We start from the raw sequence: 9,444 nt of genomic DNA on the forward strand, positions 1-9,444 counted from the left end.
TTATAATATGTAATAATTGTATCTATTATATATCTATATATATCTTAGGAACCTAGAAATTCAACCTAAATCCAAGAATTCAAAAGAAACTCTCAGAAATACAAGTATAATATGTTGTTAGTAGTGACTTGTGGCACTCAGGAACGAAATTACGACACCTCACAACATTGTCCAGGTGGCTTAGATTACACACAGGGAGAAAGTACTAGAGTGGTCTTAAAATTACTAAACTATAAAAAAGCCACGAAAAGAAGACCAGTGCCTCAAAAATTCAAACAGAGTTAAAGGAGATCCCAAAAGGACTTCAGAAGAGCCGGCTTCAGTGAGGAAGGAAATGAATTCTAGGGAAAAAAAGAAGCCACAGGAAGAACCGGACCTTCCTTTGCTGGTTAAAATTCTGCAATTCTGCCTGTGTGATTCCCAAGATCTCTTTTCTGCCATTATAGGGTGAACTGTGTAATGACTTGATTGCAAGTGTCAACTGGGCTACTTTTCAGTAATATATTTCTTCTGGACTAAGGGTACAAATGAATGGGCTTCATTAATTTCATATCCAATCCAAGGATTATAACAGAGCAGAATTCCACTGTCCCAGGTCTCTATGTACTGAGACGAGTTTTTAATCTGTGTGTATCATCCTCTCATTGACCTTTGAAGTCAACAAATCACCTTTCTAAAATTCTGTTTTATTATTTCAATAAATTATCTGACTTTGAACCTAACATTGTATTTGAATCAAATTTCAAACAAGTAAGATGTGTGTGGGTTGACTGTGAAGGTGAGCTTTCCCTAACTTCTTATTTCCCTTTTCTAAGCAAGGTTCTTTCATGCCAAATAAGCTGACACACTGCTCATTACTGTGTCAGCCTAGTGCTCAATGAACCTTTGATGCATGGAGGAAGTTTTTGATTTAATTTGATCTGACCTTTAGTGAAAACTACTTCCAAGTAATGTCTGTCAATACTCAGCACTGTGTCAGCCCTTCCAGTCTCTTTTCTTTATGGGAAGGACTGAACGTATGGAAAATACATTTCTCAGACTTTCTAATGAGCAGGATTCTGAATGAATGAGAGGCTCAGGAGAGATTTGAGAACCGGGAAAGAAAGAGAAGCCACGTTTTCTGGTGACAGCCACAGGAAGCATGTGGACATCAGCGGTGACAGATGTGATGTTCTTCCAGCAGCTCCCAAATATCCTCCTGACAATCACCTCTTTGGTCCTTTGGACAGCAGAGATCAAGTCCTGTGATCCCTAAACTCCCACATTCCTTGATCCGCAGGTAGCAACTTTCCAGACTTTCACACCCCATCCTTGCCGATGTCCATGAAAGCCTGCCAGACTCTGCGTGAAATTCCTTCCTAGTTGTAATACTCAATGTGCTTTCTGTTTTCCTGACCAAACCTGTTGACTGACATGGGACAACACATTTAGGGTAGGGTCGCATGTCCTCTGAAGCAGAAGGAAGGCATCGGGTTACCCTGGGAGGACTGTCAGCCCACAGAACTCACAAGGACCAGTGGTTCCGGGAGACAATGGAGCCCATTAGTTACCTAAGGGAGTCTCTCAGCATATCACAAACTATGGAGAAAGCAAAGGCAAACGCTCAGAAAAGCTTTTATAGGGGCTGCATACATTCTCAAGTTTTCTAAGTGGCAGGAGGTGATTAACAAAGCTAACAAATGAAAACCAAAGTGAAAATTTTTCAAGAAAAGGAGGAATATGTCAGAGTCCCCAAATCCACGAGAAAAAGACTAAAATTCAATAGAAAACAATTTCTAAGGATCCGAACAGGCATTACAGGTAAAGATAAATTAGCCAGAAAATTCAGAGAAATAACCTGTGCCTCAAATTAAAGCAATAATAATTTACCACTTGTCACTTACCAATCCGGCCCCAAATTAATAATATTTGCTCTACCTCAAGACAATAATTTGATGCCGAAGTTTGGAACAGCCATTTGGCACCATGTATCCAAATTTTAAATGTATATTTCCTTCTGATCAAAGAATTGTTTCAGTATTTTGTTCAGTGGAAATAGTAACACAGTGGCTCATGCTTATAATCCCAGCACTTTGGGAGACCAAGGTGGGAGGATCGCTTGAGGCAGGAGTTCAAGGCTACAGTGAGCTATGATAGCGCCACTGCACTCCAGCCTGGACAACATGGCAAAACCCCAACTCTTACCAAAAAAAAAAAAAAAAATTAGCCAGGCATAGTGGCCCATGCCTGAGGTGGGAGGATCAGTTGAGCCTGGGAGGTAGAGTCTGAAGTAAGCCAGGATCATGCAACTGTACTCCAGTCTCAGTGACAGAGTAAGAGTATTCTGTCTCTAAAGTCTCAGAGTAAGTACTCTCCTGTCTCTAAAACACACACCCACACACACACACACATGATATAGTATGAAAATATTTCTACACTGTTTGTGACACCAAAAACTGGAGCAACTTAAATGTTTATAAATAAGAGACTCAAAAAGAAACGTCTGCTCTCTATAAGACAAAGATTCAACTGTTATACACATATGATAGATTTGTATGCACTGATACAGAAAAACGCCTACACGATACATGTATTTTTAGCTTTTCTGAGGCTTTTTAAAAGTACAGAGAAATATAAGGACTTTAATACGTGAAACACAGGTATTCTCACTAGGAAGAATCAATAATTGTGAAGAATGGACAACGTTTGTGAATTGTGATTCACAAACATTATGGTACCTTTTGACACCTGTCCCCCGTTCTATTCCTCTTCCCTCCTCCCCCTCCAGAGGTTACCACCATCATTAATTAAATGTATGTGTTTCTGGCCACTTAAAAAATAATGCCATGAATAATATAGGGCCGTGGTCTACAATGCTTTTCCTGTAAAGGACTAGATAAATGTCTTAGGCTTTGCAAACTGTATAATCTTTGTCACAGCTACTCAATTCTGCCCTGTAACAAAAGCAGCCCATAGACAATATGTGAAAGAATGGGCTTGGACTTGGCTGTGTTCCAATAGAATTTCATATTTCATATAGGAACACGGAAATTGAATTGAATTTTATATAACTTTTATGTGTCATGAAATATTATTCTTTAAAAACATTTCTCCAGCCATTTAAAAATGTAAAAACTACTCTCAGCATATAGGCTGTGCACACACAGATGGTGGGCCAGTTTTAGTTGTAGTTTGCCAACAATTGATAGCATAGTCTTTGGTGCAGTCTTGTAAACTAAAGAAGAATGGTATTATAGTTTCTTTTTCATTTTGTTTTTTATTTCAATAGGTTTTAGGGGAACAGGTGTTGTGTGGTTACACCAATAAGTTATTCAGTGGCGATTTCTGAGATTTTGGTGCACCCATCACCCAAGCAGTGTACACTGTACCCAGTGTTTAGTCTTTTATCCCTCACCCCAGTCCCACCCATTCACCGGAGTCCCCAACATCCATTGTATCATTCTTATGTCTTTGTATCCTCATAGCTTAGCTCCCACTTATCAGTGAGGACATACAATGTTTGGTTTTCCATTTCCGAGTTACTTCACTTAGAATAATGATCTCCAATTCCATCCAGGTTGCTGAGAATGCCATTATTTCATTCATTTTTATGGCTGAGTAGTATTCCATGGTGTATAAACATACCATACTTTCTTTATCCACTCGTTGATTGATGGGCATTTGGGCTGATTCCATATTTTTGCAATTGCAAGTTGTGCTGCTATAAACACATATATGCAAGTATCTTTTTTCACATAATGACTTCTTTTCCTCTGGGTAGATACCTAGTACTGGCATTGCTGGATCAAATTGTAGATCTTCTTTTATTTCTTTCAGGAATCTCCACACTGTTTTCTGTAGTGGTTGTACTAGTTTACATTCCCACCAACAGTGTAAAAGTGTTCCCTTTTCACAGCATCTATGCCAATATCTATTTTTTTAAAGTTTTTAAATTATAGCCATTCTTGCAGGAGTGACGTGGTATCACATTGTGGTTTTGATGTGCATTTCCCTGATCATTAGCGATGTTGAACATTTTTACATATGCTTCTTGGCCATTTGTATATCTTCTTTTGAGAATTGTCTATTCATGTCTTTAGCCCACTTTTTGATGGGATTGTTTTTTTCTTTCTGATTTGTTGAATTCTTTGTGGATTCTGGATATCAATCCTTTGTCAGATGTATAGATTGTGAAGATTTTCTCCCGCTCTGTGGGTTTTCTGTTAATTCTGCTGATTATTTCTTTTTCTGTGCAGAGGCTTTTCAGTTTAATTAAGTCCCAGCTATCCATCTTTCTTTTGGATGCATTTGCTTTTGGGTTCTTGATTACAAAGTTTTTGCCTAAGAAAAAATGGTATTTGGCTAGGCACAGTGGCTCGTGCCTGTAGTCCCAGCACTTTGGGAGTCCAGGAGGCAGATCACCTGAGTTCAGGAGTTAGAGACCAGCCTGGCCAACATGGTGAAACCCTGTCTCTACTAAAAATCCAAAAATTAGTTGGCCATGGTGGCACATGCCTGTAGTCCCAGCTACTGGGGGGCTGAGGCAGGAGAATCACTGGAACCTGGGAGACAGAGGTTGCAGTGAGCTGAGATCCTGCCACTGCACTGTAGCCTGGGAGACAGAGTGAGAATGTGTCTCAAAAAAAAAAAAAAAAAAAAAAAAAAAAAAAAAAAAAAAAATTGAAGAGAAGGAAATAATCCAAGGGCCAGCATTACTCTGGTACCAAAGCCAGACAAGGGCATTACAAGAAAAGAAAATTACAGGCTAATATCCCCAATAAACATAAATGCAAAAATTTTCAACAAAATACTAGCAACCCAAATCCAACAGCACATTAAAAGGATCATTGATCATGTTTAAGTGGGATTTATCCCTGGAAAGCAAGTACAGGTCAACATAGCAAATCAATAAATATACTACCCACATTAATAAGATGAAGGACAAAAACCACATGATCATTTTAATAGATGCAGAAAAAGCATTTGACAAAATTCAATATACTTTCAACATAAAAACTCTTAAAAAGTTAAATATAGAAGGAAAGTACCTACACGCAGTAAAACCATAAATCACAAGCCCACAGCTAACATTACACTTAGCAGTGAAAAGCTGAAATCTTTTCCTTCCAGAGAGAAATGCCCACTCTCACCACTTCCATTCAACATAGAACTCTAAGTCCTAACCAGAGCAGTTGGTCAAGAAAAAGACAAGACATCCGAATCAGAAAAGAAGTTAAATTGTCCTGTTTGCAGATGACATAATCTTATATATAGAATGCCCCAAAGATTTCACTAAGAAACTATTTAAAATGATAAATCCGGTAAAATGGCAGGACACAAAATCATACAAAAATCCCATTTACAATAGCATTTAAAAAAATACTTAGGACAGACGGCATCGGCCAGATGAAGACTAGAGGTGCCTGACACTTGCTCCCTTACAAAAAAGGACCAAAACAACAACAAACAACGACATTGCAACCAGACTACCTTAAGGAGATTACTGGAGTACAGCAAGGGAGTGGCAAAAACTCTGTGAGAATAGAAACTCCGGATGGCCGCAGAGAGAGGGGAACAAAACGTCTTGCCTCCACCATTTCATCTCCCAAGCCAGGATGAACTCAGAGCTAGGAGGGAAAGGAAGAGCAGGAGGCCTCCTGTGCCCCATCACTGTCATGGACACCTGCAGTCTGCTTCGGGAGAATTCTGCAGTCCTCAAAAGCCCTGAGCCCAGCTGTGGAGCTACCTGTCACACAGCGGAGCAACTTCAGAGATGGAGCTCACTTTGTACCCCACTGCTGTGACCCAAGCTGTTACTGCACTGAGCCATCTGGAAGCAGGAGTCACTGCTAGAGTGCATCCTGCTCTGGGGGCCACTAGCCACCGCATCCCTCCATCCTTGAGCCTCTGCCAACATTGCACTATTCCTCACACACACACAGCAGTGCACCAATCCCCAGTCAGCCTGCTGCAGCTCCCTACACCCTGGGCCCTTCATCTCCCTATCCCAATTGCTGCTGTGCCCTGCTGCCAGCTACTCAGAGCATGGGCCCAGCAGAAAAGCTGAATCCAAACCCACAGAGGAGCTGCACCCCTTTGGCATCAGAAGCAACCTTGTGCTTTGGCCCCAGGGAATTGGTGCTTTGGTGCAGAGGAGCAGGTGTGATTCTGCACTCAAGCCCGTGTTTTGCCCACCCTCTCCAGGAAACATAGCTTTCTCTGAGCTGTATTACCCAACCTTTGGGCCAAATGGCAGCAGCACCCACCTCCCTTAAGTGCTGGAGCTCAGCCCTCCATAGTGTGAGCTGCTGAGGCTCCCCACTCCCTGGGAAGCGAAGCCAACATTGCACTGCTCCCTGTCCAAACTACCACTGCACCCTACCATTCATAGGACTTTGCTGCCACTGCACCCGGCCTCACAGAGCCTGGGCCACCGGTGTCCACCACTCCAGGGTTCAAAGTCAACACTGTGACTTAAAAGTGGAAATCCTCTCATTTGCCACAACATGGATGAACCTGATGATATCATGCTAAGGCAGGAATAATTTTGTGCCTGAAACAAGCCAGGCACAAAACCACAGATAAGCATAGAACTACTGTATGATCCAGCAATCCCACTACTGAGGATATATTCAAAGGAAATGGAATTAGTATATTGAAAATGTATCTGCACCCCCATGTTCATGAAGGCACTGTTCATAAGAGCCAAGGTATGAGATCATCTTAGGCGTCCTTCAACAGATGAATAAAGAAAATGTGGTGTGTATATGATGGAACACAATTTAGCCTTAAAAGAGGAAATCGTCTCATTTGCCACAGCCAGGATGAACCTGAGGATATCGTGCTAAGGCACGAATAATTTTGTGCCTGAAACAAGCCAGGCACAGAACCACAGATATTGCGTGATCTCACTTACATGTGGAATCTAAAAAAGTCAGACTCATAGAAGCAAAGAGTAGAATGGTAGTTACCAGAGGGTGGGGAGGGCAGAAGGGATTGGGGAGATGTTTGTCAAAAGGTACAAAGTTTCAGTTGGGATGAATAAATTATAGAGATTTATTGTAGAGTTGACCAAGAGAATAGATTTTAAATGTTCTTAATATACACACACATATACACAAAAGGCAACCATGCTAGGTAATGAATATGTTTATTAGCTTGATTTAATTATTTCACAGTGTATAAATAGATCAAAACATTACATTGTACACGATAAATATATACAATTTTTTTTGAGACAGGGTCTCACTCTGTTACCCATTCTCTGTTACCCTAGAATGCAGTGGCATGATCACAGTTCACTGCAGCCTCGACTTCCCTGGGCTCAAGTGATCCTCCCACCTCAGCCTCTCAGGTAGCTGGAAATATGTGCACGCCACCATGCAGGGCTTTTTGTTTGTTTGTTTGTTTGTTTGTTTGTTTTTTGGTAGAGGCAGGGTTTTGCTATGTTGCTCAGACTGGCCTTGAACTCCTGAACTCAAGCAATCTTCCCGCCTTGGCTTCCCAAAGTGCTGGGATTACAGGTGTGAGCCACTGTACCCAGCCTTATACAATTTTTCTCAATTAAAAAAAACTTGAGCACCAATTTTCATATAGAGGGGGATTTCTCTTTGATTAAGTCTAAGTTAGAGCATGACTCCCATTAGATAAATATGACATGAAAATATGTATTCAACCATGACATTTCACAACTTAAAAGAAGCATTTTCTTAAGATTTGCATTTCAGAGGTAACTGTCTTGCAAACTTAGTGTAGACTCTGGTATCCTTGAATCTACACTTCAGTTATTGATTTCATATTGAAGACCATATGTTTATAACTACTCTAAATATTTCCAAACCTTTCCCAATAGTGAAGCACACGGGATTCTGCCTACTCTGAAGAACAGAGGCTTCCCAGCATGTGTTAGCGGGAACCAGCAGGAAGGACTCCAAAGTCTTGGTTTTTAACTGAATAACGCATGTCTACACAGCCACAGTAGATAACACCCCAACACAATTGTACATACACTTTGCAGATGTCAGCATGAGTGGGGCCATCTGGGTAGAAACTCAACCCGATTATAACACACTTTAGTTCTTAATAAAAAGCATGCATCTTGGCCAGGTGCAGTGGCTCATGCCTGTAATCCCAGCACTTTGGGAGATCAAGGCAGGTGGATCACTTGAGGCCAGGAGTTCGAGACCAGCCTGACCAACATGGTGAAACCCTGTCTCTACTAACAATACAAACATTAGCTGGGTGCGGTGTTGCACATCTGTAGTCTCAGCTACTCAGGAGGCTGAGACATGAGGATTAGTTGAACCTGGAAGTGGAGGTTGCAGTGAGCTGAGATTGTGCCACTGCACTCCAGTCTGGGCAACAAAGTGAGACTGTCTAAAATAAAATAAAATAAGACAAAATAAAGCAAAGCATGCATCTTTTCTTTCACTCTTGATTTCACATTCAACTATTTCACACGTGGTTCTAACTGCATAGTTTTAACTAGAGCTTTATCAGTAATAGCTAATGAATTTCAAAAGACATTTGTACTAGGGCATCTTATTTGTGTGTTTCCTGTGGTATGCATTTTATTTTTCTTCCTTGACTTTATAAAAATGCATTACAAAATAAACTTTTTATTCCTATTAAGTGAGGCCAAAACAAACATGTAATTAAACTTTCAATGGAGTTTACTTATGATTACGGACTGTTTAAAGAATAAATTATACCTACTCAATCTTAACCTAAAATTTACATTTTGACATGTCAGTAGAAAATCATGAATTTCCCTCTTAAAAATCTTATTCTTTTGATGTTTCCAGATGTTTTTAAAAAACAAGTTCTGGAAATCCTCACCCAAAGTGCACATGACTAACAAAGCATTACAGCATCGTACAGTTTATAGCTTAAACTGGAAAATATAGACATTTCTATTTATGTCTAGGCAGCTTGGAAGATGATAGAATTTGAAGCTGAAGGTTCTTGCCGTCAATGATTAGGTGACCTTGGGCAATTCATTTAATCTTTTGCAGTTTCGATTTCTTCTGTAAAAAGGGGCTGAGAATAGCTTCCTCTTCTCCTCCTGCACAGGTGATCATAAAGTCAGGAAGATTCCGTGAGATAAGTGAGCATGAAAGTTCTTTGTCAATTGGGAAGTCATACAACAGAAATCGTGCAGCGATACAGGTGAAGATCCATAGGGTTTTTTTTTAAAATCTCTTAATTAGAGATAGCTTAAGATAGTTTAAGACAGCGTAAGTCTGTTGTTTTGTTATCACAGTTTAGTATCACCAGCTTAAGGTATCCCCACTTAAGCTGGGATGTCGATGTTGTACAACAGAAATCTTGCAGCAATACAACTACATGAAGGTCAATGGCTTTAATATATACTTATTTTTAAAAATCTATCTATATTATATATAAAATATGTATAACATCTATGTGATACGTATGTATATATACACACATAGGAAGGGAACATAT

At 40.1% G+C, this 9,444-nt stretch overlaps 1 protein-coding gene across 2 annotated transcripts in view; it reads right to left on the reverse strand.

Moving 5' to 3' along the window:
- Positions 1 to 9,444, reverse strand: part of ITGA8 (integrin, alpha 8) — a 205,515-nt gene that overhangs the window by 170,057 nt on the left and 26,014 nt on the right. The window lies entirely within an intron of this gene.

This window comes from Colobus angolensis, unplaced genomic scaffold, assembly GCF_000951035.1.
Source record: "Colobus angolensis palliatus isolate OR3802 unplaced genomic scaffold, Cang.pa_1.0 Scaffold133, whole genome shotgun sequence".
Taxonomy (NCBI): Eukaryota; Metazoa; Chordata; class Mammalia; order Primates; family Cercopithecidae; genus Colobus; species Colobus angolensis.